The sequence below is a fragment of the Hypanus sabinus genome, chromosome 4, assembly GCF_030144855.1.
Source record: "Hypanus sabinus isolate sHypSab1 chromosome 4, sHypSab1.hap1, whole genome shotgun sequence".
NCBI lineage: Eukaryota > Metazoa > Chordata > Chondrichthyes > Myliobatiformes > Dasyatidae > Hypanus > Hypanus sabinus.
The window spans coordinates 16,023,205-16,036,916 of record NC_082709.1 but is presented as its reverse complement, the minus strand read 5'-3'; positions in this window follow the sequence as shown (position 1 = coordinate 16,036,916).

Here is a 13,712-nt window from a genome sequence, read left to right as displayed (position 1 = left end):
ATCACTGAAGTAACTTCGCAAGATGGGCTTAAGTTTGGTCACTTTTTACAGCTAGTATAGACTTAGTGGGCTGAATAGCCTCACTCTGTGTTGCAGATTTTTTAATGTTTCTATTTTGTGCAGTCTTAGCAACAGGAAGAAAGATGATAAAAATTTTGAATAACACAGTTTGTTCCAACTGTCTAAGCTTTATATATTTGGCCAATTTATCATCACATAATTGAATGAATCGTTATCTATTGAATTAAACCAGTGCTTCTTCATAATAAGTAATAAGGCAGCAGTTAGTTTATTCACATGCAGTATAAAAGAAGTATTTTTTTTCTTTTGCATCTTTCTTCATGCTCAATCACGGTGTAGCAACCATGCACCAAGACCATAAGACTATTTCCCAGCCAACTCTTAGGTCCAGCACCCCAAACTGCAGTGTGAAATTATCTACTCTGAGAAGACCATAAGACATAGGAGCAGAAGTAGGCCAGTAGGCCAACTGAGTCTGCTCCGCCATTCAATCGTGGGTTGATCCAATTTTTTCAGTCATCCACTCTCCCCTGCCTTCTCCCCATACTCTTTGATGCCCTGGCCAATCAAGAACCTATCTATCTCTGCTTTCATGCACCCAATGACTTGGCCTCCACAGCCACGTGGCAACAAATTCCACAGACTTACCACCCTCTGACTAAAGTGATTTCTCCGCATCTCAGTTCTAAATGGACGTCTTTCAATCCTGAAGCCGTGCCCTCTTGTCCTAGACTCCCCTGCCATGGGAAATAACTTTGCCATATCTAATCTGTTCAGGACTATGAGATTCCCCCCTCATTCTCCTGAACTCCGGGGAATACAGCCCAAGAGCTGCTAGACTTTCCTCATATAGTAATCCTTTCATTCCTGGAATCATTCTCGTGAATCTTCTCTGAAACCTCTCCAATGTCAGTATATCCTTTCTAAATTACGGAGCACAAAACTGCACACAATACTCAAAGTGTGGTCTCACGAGATCCTTGTAGAGCCTCAACATCACATCCCTGCTCTTATATTCTATACCTCTAGAAATGAATGCCAACATTGCATTTGCCTTCCTCACCACCGACTCAACCTGGAAGTTAACCTTTAGGGTATCCTACACACTCCCAAGTCCCTTTTGTATATCTCCATTTTGAATTCTCTCCCCATCTAAATGATAATCTGCCAATTTATTTCTTCTACCAAAGTGCATGACCATACACTTACTAATATCGTATTTCCTTTGCCACTTCTTTGCCCATTGCACTACACTATCTAAGTCTTTCTGCACTACCCTCTCCTCCACCTATCTTTGTATCACTGGCAAATTTAGACACATCCATTAATCCTATAGTCCAAATCATTGACATACATCGTAAAAAACAGAGGTCCCAACACCAACCCTTGTGGAACTCCACTGGTAACTAGCAGTCAGCCAAATTAGGGACCCTTTATTCCCACTCTCTGTTTTCTGCCAATCTGCCAATGCTCTACCTATGCTAGTAAATTCCCTGTAATTCCATGGGCTCATGTGCAGCACCTTGTCAAAGGTCTTTTGAAAATCCAAGTACACCACATCCACTACATCTCCTTTGTCTACCCTGCTTGTAATTTCCTCAAAGAATTGCAGTAGGTTTGTCAGGCATGATTTCCCTTTCAAGAAACCATGCTGGCTTTGGCCTATCTTGTCATATGCCTCCAGGTACTCCATAACCTCATCCCTAACAATCAATTCCAACAACTTCCCAACCACTGATGTCAGGCTAACAGGTCTATAGTTTCCTTTCTGCTGCCTCTCACCCTTCTTAAATAGTGGAGCAACATTTGCAATTTTCCAGTCATCCGGTACAATGCCAGAATCTATTGATTCTTTTAAGATCATCGGTAATGCCTTTGCAATCTCTCCAACTACTTCCTTCAGAACCTGAGGGTGCATTCCATCAGGTCCAGGAGATTTATCCACCCTCAGGCCATTAAGCTGCCTGAGCACCTTCTCAGTCGCAATTTTCACTGCACAAACTTCACTTCTCTGACACTCTTGAATGTCCTGTATACTGCAGATGTTTTGTGCTGTGAAGACTGATGCAAAATACGCATTCAGTTCCACTGCCACCTCTGCATCTCTCATTACAATATCTCCAGCGTCATTTTGTATGGGTCCTGTATCTACCCTTGACTCTCTTTTACCCTTAAAAAAGCTTTTAGTATCTTCTTTGATATTGATCACCAGCTTCCTCTCATAATTCATCTTTTCCTTCTGAATGACCTTCTTAGTTTCTTCCTGCAAGCTTTTAAAAGCTTCCCAATCCTCTATCTTCCTACTAGCTCTGGCTTCCTTGTATGCCCTCTCTTTTGCTTTTACTTTGGCTCTGACTTCACTTGTCAGCCCCAGTAGTGTCCTTCTTCCCTTTGAAAATTTCTTCATATTTGGAATATATCTGTCTTGCACTTCCCTGATTTTTCGCAGAAACTCCAGCCATTGCTGCCATGCTGTCCTTCCTGCAAATGTCCCTTTCCAGTCTACCTTGGCCAGTTTCCCTCTCATGACATTGTAATTTCCTTTATTTCATTGAAATACCGACACATTGGATTTTATTTTTTTCTGTTTCAAATTTTAATGTGAACTCGATCATGTTGTGATCACTGTTCCCTAAGGGTTCCTTAACCTTAAGCTCTCTTATCACCTCCAGATCATTGAACAGCACCCAATCCAGCACAGCCGATCCCCTAGTGGGGTCAACAACAAGCTGTTCTAAAAAGCCATCCCTTAGACATTCTACAAATTCTCTCTCTCAAGGTCCAGTACTGGCCTAGTTTTTCCAATCCACTTTCATGTTAAAACCCCAAAGATAATCAAGACATTGTCTTTCTGACACACCTTTTGTAATCTGCTGTAGTTTGTAATCCACATCCCGGTTGCTGTTTGGAGGCCTGTATACAACTGCCATTAGGGTCCTTTTACCCTTGACATTTCTTAACTCAACCCATAGAGATTCTACACCTTCCAATCCTATGTCATCTCTTTCCAATGATTTAATATTATTTCTTATACACAGGGCCACACCACTCCCTCTGCCTACCAACCTATCTCTCTAATACACCGTATATACTTGGACGTTCAGCTCCCAATGGCAGCCATCCTTTAGCCAAGTTTCAGAAATGGCCACAATGTCATATTTGCCGATCTGTAGCTGAACTTCAAGATCGTCCATTTTATTCCTTATGCTGAGTGCATTCAAATACAACACTCCCAGTCCAGTATTTGTTGCTTTCTGTTCTAACTGCACCACACCTCTATTGCCCTGTAACTCACCCCACTGGCTGTGATTATGCATCATCTCCTGCCTGTCCTTTCTATAATCTCTGTTACACGCTATCCTGTTCTCTATCTGCTTTGTATTCTGTGTTTGTCATGTTTATTATGGTAACTAGTAACATGAGTGGGGGGGGGGGATGTGGTAAAAGCAAAGAGATTAAGTTATGTATTCTTGTTTATTTTGTGGCAGCTTGTAGTTTAGGACTGGTGGAGGTCATATCTTTTGCAGACTGCTGAATAACACTTAGCTTACACTTGTGTACACTGAAGTTCAGCACTTCAAGACTGCATGTTTTCTAATTATTAATAAAGGATCGGATAGAGGATTTGTCAGTTTGGAACAATCATTTTGTTGGAGCTGAGGGCGTGTCAACCCTGTAGTGGTTGTAGGCTTGGTTTTGGTTTGGTATTGCTGCTAATACGGGATTCATAAAATAATCGTGTATAATCCTTCTGATTGCAAACACTAATACAACAGTACCTCCTTGTGGAACTAAGCTATTTCTGATATTCAGTAATGATAAACGTGCAGTCATTTTATGAATAAGACTCACTGAATAATAACACTCTCCTGTTTCACAGCAAGTAGTAAAGAAATTATACATAATACCTACTCTGTCATTCAAACATAAAATACATAAAATAGTAACATAGCAATCAGTTTATTCACACACAAATTAATTTTTTTTTCTAGGATTTTTCGACATCCTTATTCACAGGATTCATGAGCTAATCATATCTAATCCTTTTGATTCCAACAAACTAAGGTGAAATGTAATTAGAAAACAATTTGAGGTTATGGTCAGAAAATCAGGCAACACACACAAATGATGGAGGAACTCAGCAGGCCAGGGAGCATCTAGGAAAAAAGTAAACAGTCGACATTTTGGGCCGAGACCGTTCTTTGAATGATAGGAGAAACCAGAAGAGGGGGAGGGAGAGAAATAAAGTACTGGGAAGATGATTGGTGAAGCGATGAAAGGGAACTCTGATAGGAGAGGACAAAAGACTATGGAAGGGGGTGGAGCACCAGAGGGAGGTGATGGGCGGGTAAGGAGATAAGGTGAGAAGGGAAACTAGAACAGGAAATGGTGAAGAAGAGTGGGTGGGGGAGATTGGGCAATTACCGGAAGTTTAAGACATCGATGTTCATGCCATCATGCTGGAAGCTACCCCAGTCAGAAAATAAGGTATTGCTCCTCCAAACTGAGTGTGGCCTCATCGTGGCAATAGAGGAGGCCGTGGACTGACATGTTGGAATGGGAAAGGGAAAATCGGACATCTTCAATGACCTTGAATACTAATCCAATTCCAGAAATATTCTAAAGATGTTGTCAATAAGAAGAGCATATGGCTATACAGTATTTTTGATATAATCTGAACTTGTGACCAGTTTATGCCTTTCGAAACATATATGGTCAATGTAGGAATGTGGGATAAATATGTTTGTACAGAGTGTAAATGGAGAGCCAGTCAATCAATTCTTGATGCTGTTGGTTAAGGAATGAATGTTAGTTCATTTCTGGGTGGAAAATGATGCCATGGGTTCTTGTATGTTTACATAGAGACCAGAAGTGGCTTATCCTAACTATGTGGCCTCACTCTTAAATCCTTTGAGATTTATTTCTTACTTTTCTGCCAAACCGGTATGATTTGCCCAGTGTTAGAATGGGCTCAGATCCACAGACCTCTGGTGCAAATGTGAAGAGTGCTAAGTTGTTGTTAATCATGATACCTTGAGTTAAGTATCGCAATGTGCTAAAAGATAATGCTGCTTGGTGGCTACCTTGCTGTCTCTTTAGCATACTTATCTGTGTTTATATGAGGTCGGGTTGCTGGCTCGGTGCTCAACGCAGCACAGATTAAAAGTGTACAAGGAGCCGGCTGGTTTCGAACCCAGGACCATTTGCCTCAACGTTCGGTGCAGATGCCACTACCCCACCGGCTGGTTTATGAGATTAACATAAGCTCATTAATGTTAGATGAAATATTACAAATGTCAAAAATTACAGAAGAAATCACATTAAGATCATTTTTAAATCAGCCTTTTAAATTGTTGCAAATGCAGTATTATAGATTTCGATGGATACTTTTTATAATTGCTAAAATTAGAACATTATGTTTTTGGTTATCAGCTAAAGGCCTGAACAGATTAGATATGGCAAAGTTATTTCCCACGGTAGGGGAGTCTAGGACAAGAGGGCACGACTTCAGGATTGAAGGACGTCCATTTACAACTGAGAAATTACTTTAGTCAGAGGGTGGTAAATCTGTGGAATTTGTTGCCACGAGTGGCTGTGGAGGCCAAGTCATTGGGTGCGTTTAAGGCAAAGATAGATAGATTCTTGATTGGCCAGGGCATCACATGGGTGTGGAGAGAAGGCAGGGGAGTAGGGATGACTGGAAGAACTGGATCAGCCCACAATTGAATGGCAGAGCATTCTCGATGGGCCGAATCGCCCACTTCTGCTCCTATATTTTAAGATCTTATGGTCTAAGGTGGGAAATGCTACTCAATCAAAGGAACTTCATGTCGGAATCTTGAGTGCAAACATGTTAAGATCATTTGTGCAGAAAGCAGTCTGGAATATTTGCAATTTGTTTGCATAACTTGCCTGATTTTCACTTGGTGTCATAGAGCAATACTGCATGGATACAGGTCCTTGGAAGTATTGGAAATTCAGTTCAATTGCACTAATAAGTGGGTTGTCAAAGTGTTTATTAAATGATTTCGGTAGAGGAGTTGATGAATGCCCTTTAGGCAACTCGTAATGACAAGAATAACGTGTGCCTTTTAATGTGACCAAGTCAGCTGTGGCACTCACTGATGACCTCAAAGGCGGCTGCTCACTGATCCGAGTCGTCTCACTACCACCTGTTAACCGATATGAATCTTTCTTGTTCATCATCACTTTCTGTCAACCCTATAGTTTTTTGGGCTCTAGCAAGAATGGTATAATCAAAGTACTAAGCAGCCTTCGCATGAGAGATAGCAAACCTTTTGGTAAAAAGCAATTGTTTTAAACCAAATTTTTGAACATTTCCCAGAGAATGAGCGACACATGACATTAATATGTGTGTGTGTTGTTCTTTTCCACATTGGGTGGCAACCTCGCCATTTCTTTTTGTTTTTTTTTTACAAGGCCGAGTTGCTGGCTTGATGCTCAACTCAGCACAGGCGAAAAGCGTGCAAGGAGCATGCTGGATTCGAATCCGGGACCATTTGTCTCGAAGTCCAGAGCGGATGCCACTATACAACTGGCTGACTTACGAGCTTAATATCAACTCATTAAAATTAGATGAAATATTACAAGTGAGAAAAATATATATTTCTAAAATGGTTGACAATTGGAATTTTAATTTATATTCATAAAACAGGATGTTTTTAAAGACTCAGTTTGTGAAGTATCCCTTAGTAAAACCAGATAATTAGCAAAATGTTTATTTTAGCATGTATTTTACATGAGGAACTTGCATGCAACATATATTGTTGTCAGTTTATCAATTTCTAATAATTATGCTGAAGATGGCTGCAAGGGTGTTGCCTTAAGAATGAGCACTAGATTATCAATTTTCACATTTGATTGCATCGGCATGTGAACCAGAAGCCACTGTCAAATTTCCTCCCCAAAGAAGGTAATAGTGGATGGCGTAACCATTATTGCCTGCTGCAGGTTCTGGACCATCATTTCAATAACTACACATTCCAAGAACAAAATTAAATTCAATAAATTTAGTTCTATCCCTATGCTATACTCAATTACAACTCTCCCTCAACAAATCACATCTGGTTATCCTCTTTTCCCTATTTCCACCTCAGTATCATATTATTCATGTAATTATATTCCCAATAATCCCAAATGTCATTAAACTTGTTCAAAGGAGGTTCACAAAAATAATTCCAGGATTGAAGGTCTTGTCATAGGAAGAGCATTTGATGGCTCTGGGCCTGCATAAAATTATTACGTTACTGTGCAAAGGTCTCAGGCACCCTAGTTATTGATGCATCATCAATAACTCTCGGAGACGTGAGTCAAGGTAGGCTTTTATTGGCTAGAAGAAAGCACCGTCAGCAGCAAGAGACCATCACACAACATCCTGGAGACTGAGGGAGGAGCAGTGCCTCCAATCGCCTTTATACAGGGTTCTGTGGGAGGAGCCACGGTCTGTGGGAGGAGCCACAGGAGCAGTCAGCAGGGCGGGGGGGGGGGTGTCCAGACAGGTATATGTAGTTCACCACAGTTATATACACAGTATGTGCCTCAGACTTTTGCACAGAACTGTAGTTTTTGTTGTTCTCTATCTGGACACACTTTTAGTGACATGACATTGCCACATCAATTTATTAGTCGTTTATCTTGTTTGTGAGGGGAAATTAAACCCCAGGTTGGCAAGTGATTCAGAGGCAGATGAATCCCAGAAACTGTGTTTGAAACATCACCTGCTCATTGATGCAGAATGAAGGTATTTAATAGGAGCTTCGTGAATTCTACCATCCAAAATATGATGGTGAAGAATGCAGATGCAGGAATATAGTGGCGTGAACACCGAATTCTCAATCTTTTTTGGTAGCTGCTAACCCCCCCCCCCCCCCCCCCCCCCGTCCCTTCTCTTGTCTTCCTGCTCCTGATCCACCTGGCCTCATCACTATACCTCTTTCACCTTCCCAACCTTTGGCATCTGCCATTCACCCAAATGCTCTTCCCAATGCTTCCCCTCCCTACCTCCTTCCCTTTATCCCCAGCTCCAACCTCTTCTCCAATTATATTTCATCATCTTCAGACCCTTGTCACTCCCACCTCTCACTTTCCAGTTTCTGACATCATTCCTGCTCTCTCCCATCCCACATCAGCTTATCACTTCCCTCTCCTGGGTCCATCTCTCCACTACCAGCTCCTGCTCGACCCCATTCCTTCCACCTTTCTGTACTGGCTATCTCCTCTCCTTCGTTCAGTCTGGATTTCAAGAGGTCTGGAATACAAGAGCAGGGATGTGATGCTGAGGCTTTGTAAGGCACTGGTGAGGCCTCACCTTGAGTGTTGTGAACACTTTCTGTCTCCTTATCAGAGACAAGATGTGCTGCCATTGGAAAGGGTTCAGTGTAGGTTCATAAGGATGATTCCAGGAATTAAAGGGTTATCATGTGGGGAATATTTGATGGCTCTGGGCCTGTACTTTCTGGTATTTAGAAGGATTGGGGGGTGGTGGGATCTCATTGAAATCTTTTGAATGTTGAAAGGTCTAGACAGAGTAGATGTGGAAAGGATGTTTACCATGGTGGGGCAGTCTAGGACAAGAGGGCACAGCCTCAGGATAGTGGGGCATCCATTTAAAACAGAGATGTGGAGAGATTTCTTTAACCAGAGGGTGGTGAATTTGTGGAATTTGCTACTCCAGGCAGATGTGGACGCCAGGTCATTGGGCGTATTTAAGGTGGAAATTGATAGATCTTGATTGGCCACGGCATCAAAGGTTATGGGGAAAAGGCCTGAAGAAGGGAAAAATAAGGATCAACAATGACTGACAGCAGACTCGATGGGCCAAATAGCCTCATTCTGCTCCTATGTCTAATGGTCTTATAGATGAAGGGTCAGAACTCAAAATGTCAAATGCCCATTTACCTCCACAGCTGCTGCCTGACCTGCTGAGTTCCTCCAGTGCTTTTATGTAGTTGCTTCATGGAGATTATTTTTTCCTCCCTATGCCTATTTGGCACATCGAGCAGCAACACTGTCGCTGCTTCAGTGTTTGTCTGTTTTACAAGGCAGAGTTGCTAGCTTGATGCTCAACCATCACGGGTAGATCTCACGGGTAGTAGCTGGCTGGACTCGAACCTGGGACCTCTCGCTCCGAAGTCTGGTGCGGATATCATTGCACCACTGGCACAGACACATTAAGATTATACCGAATGGCAACACGGACAAATTCCAACAACCCCTTACGCTCACCCTGCTATCAACACATCCAAATCTACCATTGCTCCAGCTGAGAGCCCCTTCCACAGCCAACAGAAATTATTCTAGTGTTAAGGGGAAAATACTTTTTCCAGATGGTTAATGAGGAGAATTCACAAGATTCATAAGTATTAAAGGTTTCAGTTTGATGGGGTGATCCTGTATTTTCACACAGGAATTAGAGTATTGTCCTTCTAACTATCAGGAAAAATGATCAGAAACTCTAGCTTGCTGCAGGTTACGCCCCAAAAATCGATACTAATTGTTCTTAATACTGAGCAATGTATGTTAAGTAAGTGTAAACGAAACAAAAGTTGCTGTGTGAAAATGCAAAGAAAAATCACAGATGTTGGCAATCTGAAATGAAAACTAAAGTGGCAGCTCTGATGAAGAGTCTCCGATCTGGAGCATTAACTCTCATGTCAAGTCAAGTTTATTGTCATTTAACTACATACATGTATACTGCCAATTGAGACGTTTCTCCAGACCAGGATGTAAAGCACAGTAGTACACATCACACACATAGATCACATAATAGCTTAGAGTTAAATCAACAGATGAATTATAAGCAAAGCAAAGTGCATAAATTAACTATTGTAGGGTACAGCACAAATTATCCGGTGACACTTTGAATGCAAAGCGGCGGGGAATTCAGAAGCCTAAAGACCTGTGGGAAGAATTGTAACCCATCCTGACTGTTCTTTTCTCTATGCATTGGAGTCTCCTGCCTGATGGCAAAATGGGAAAGAGGATGCTGGATGGATGGGTGGGATCCTTGATAACACTGCGAATGGTAGGGCGATCTTTTTGGTCGTTCCTTTGTGGGGACTTCCGGTCCAATGCTCGGCTGCTCCCATACCAGGTGGAAATGCAGCTTGACAGGACATTCTCAATGGTGCTCCTGCTATGATGGGGTGGGGGGGTGGGGAGCCTTGGCTTGACTCAATCTCCTGAGCAAGTGGAGGTGCTGCTGTGCCTTCTTGTTCAGGGAGGACCAGGTGAGGTCATCCATGAGGTGAACCCACAGGAACTTGGTGCATCTTCTGGGGAGGAGCCATGTATGCGCAGAGGGGTATTGTTCATCTGCACCTTCCTAATGTCCACTATCAATTACTTGGTCTTCTCCACCTTCATCCTTGGGATGTTGTTCTCACACCAGTCCACCAGCCACAGCACTTTCTCTCTGTACTCCAACTCCTCGTCGTCGTTGATTTGACCAACCACTGTTGTGTCATCCACAAACTCAATGAGAAGGTTTGAGCTGAATCTTGTGACACAGTAATACGTAGCAGTGTGGACAGCAGCGGGCTGAGCACCAGTGCTCAGTGTAATCTCTGTTTCTCCTTCCACCAACGCTGCTCGACCTGCTGAGTATTTACAGAATTTTGTTTTATAGTCAATTGGAGAGGTGTTCCTGGATTCTCAGTTTATGGTTAGAATACACTCATTGCAAGTTGACCTGAGATACAAAGGCATAGCTGTTACCAGTTTCAACCAAGGCAGACAAGCGAGGAGGTTTTGCATATAAATTTATGAGAAATTGACCGCAGATTTGGGTATCAAGTATCTTTTTGCAGCAAGTTTCTTTGGCATTCTATCCACATTGCCTTGGCAGTTAATTGGCATGTTGTGCACAGTAGTTAAATACTGGACTTAACCCAGAGAATTTAACTTAACAACATTTGAAATTAAACACAAGCAAATTGGTCATAAATAATAATGACCATAAAACTACTAGATTGCCGTAAAATCCTTTCAGGTTCAGGGAAGGACATCTGTCAACATCTAGCACATCTGACCTGTTTGTGACACCAGTACTGCTGATGTAGTTGGCTCTTAAAATGCTTTCTGAAATGGCCCAGCAAGCCACTCAGTGGATGAACGATTAGATAATTGAGGTGGATCATAGAAGGGATGCCCAAGTCCTAAAGAATGAATTAAAAAAAACACTTCTGGGAGGGAGCCTGATAGGCTATCTTGACCCTCCCTAACGCACTCAAACATTTTTGGCATTCCTTATGGTCATTACATTGTACTGGAGGAGCAACTGGAGTTGGAGAGTGAAACAATAATTAATAATTAACGACACCCATAGCCATGAAGTGTCTTGAGAGACTTGTGCTCTCACACATTAAGGCTACAATCACACCTGATCTGGACAAACACCAGCTTGCCTACCGGGCAAACCACTCCACAGAGGATGCAATCACAACAGCCCTCCATATTGCTCTGACTCACTCAGAGGAACCAAACACTTATGTGAGGATGTTGTTTGTGGACTTCAGTTCTGCATTTAACACAGTCATCCCCCATAAACTGGTCAGCAAACTGAACTCTCCTGGCCTTGGTTCCTCCCTGTGCTCATGGGTCATGGACTTTCTCACAGACCGACCACAGCAAGTCAGAGTTGGTAATCCCACCTCCACCACCCTCATCTTAGAAACAAGCACCCCGCAGGGCTGTGTGCTGAGACCTATGCTCTACAAACTCTTCACACATGACTGCACCCCCATCTACACCTCCAACTCCATGATTAAATTTGTGGATGATACCACAGTAGTTGGCCTGATCTCAGACGAGGATGAAACAGCCTACAGGCTCGAGGTGGATCATCTGACAGTGGTGTTAGGACAACGATCTGGTCCTTAACACTTCTAAAACAAAAGAGATGACTTAAGGAGATCAAAGGAGAGAGTACACCCCCCCCCCCCCCCCCCATATACATGGAGAGGTAGTGGAAAGTGTGGAAAACCTGAAGTTCCTTGGAGTTATGTTGTCAAAACAGCTGGCATGGACCACCAACACCTCGCTGACATGGACCACCAACACCTCACTGACATGGACCACCAACACCTCGCTGACATGGACCACCAACACCTCGCTGACATGGACCACCAACACCTCACTGACATGGACCACCAACACCTCGCTGACATGGACCACCAACACCTCGCTGGCATGGACCACCAACACCTCGCTGACATGGACCACCAACACCTCGCTGACATGGACCACCAACACCTCGCTGACGTGGACCACCAACACCTCGCTGACGTGGACCACCAACACCTCGCTGACGTGGACCACCAACACCTCGCTGACGTGGACCACCAACACCTCGCTGACGTGGACCACCAACACCTCGCTGACATGGACCACCAACACCTCGCTGACATGGACCACCAACACCTCGCTGACATGGACCACCAACACCTCGCTGACATGGACCACCAACACCTCGCTGACGTGGATCACCAACACCTCGCTGACGTGGACCACCAACACCTCGCTGACGTGGACCACCAACACCTCGCTGACATGGACCACCAACACCTCGCTGACGTGGATCACCAACACCTCACTGACATGGACCACCAACACCTCGCTGACGTGGACCACCAACACCTCGCTGACATGGACCACCAACACCTCACTGACATGGATCACCAACACCTTGCTGACGTGGATCACCAACACCTCGCTGACATGGACCACCAACACCTCACTGACATGGATCACCAACACCTTGCTGACGTGGATCACCAACACCTCGCTGACATGGACCACCAACACCTGGCTGACATGGACCACCAACACCTGGCTGACATGGACCACCAACACCTCACTGACGTGGATCACCAACACCTCGTTGACATGGACCACCAACACCTCGCTGACATGGACCACCAACACCTCACTGACATGGATCACCAACACCTTGTTGACGTGGACCACCAACACCTCACTGACATGGATCACCAACACCTCGCTGACATGGACCACCAACACCTCGCTGACGTGGATCACCAACACCTCGCTGACATGGACCCCCATCACCTCTCTGACATGGACCACCAACACCTCACTGACATGGATCACCAGCACCTTGCTGACGTGGACCACCAACACCTCGCTGACATGGACCACCAACCCCTCGCTGCTTGTAAAAAAGACACAACAAAGACTCTTCTTTCTCAGAACGCTGAAACAGGCCAAACTCCCACAAAAACTGTTGCTTAGCTTCTACAGAAGCACAATTGAAACCATCCTGACCAACAGCGCCACAGTGTGGTATGTCAGCTGCACAGCCGCTGAGCGACAAGACCTGCATCGCGTGGTGAAGGCGGCCCAGCGAATTGTCAGGATGGAGCTCCCAGGATGGGACACCATCTATTCCAGCAGACTCAGGAGGAAAGCAATCAGCATAACCAGAGACACTGCACACTCCAGCCACTCCCTATTTGACCCGCTGCCGTCCAGCAAAAGGTTCAGGACACTAAAAGCCAGAACAAATAGACTGAGGAACAGCTTCTACCCCAGAGCTGTGGCCTCCATCACACCACTCCCACAGAACAATGGCTGAAACTGTGAGCATACACAAGGACTCAAATACTTGCACTAATGGCACTTTGTGCATTACTGTGATATTCTGGTGCTGC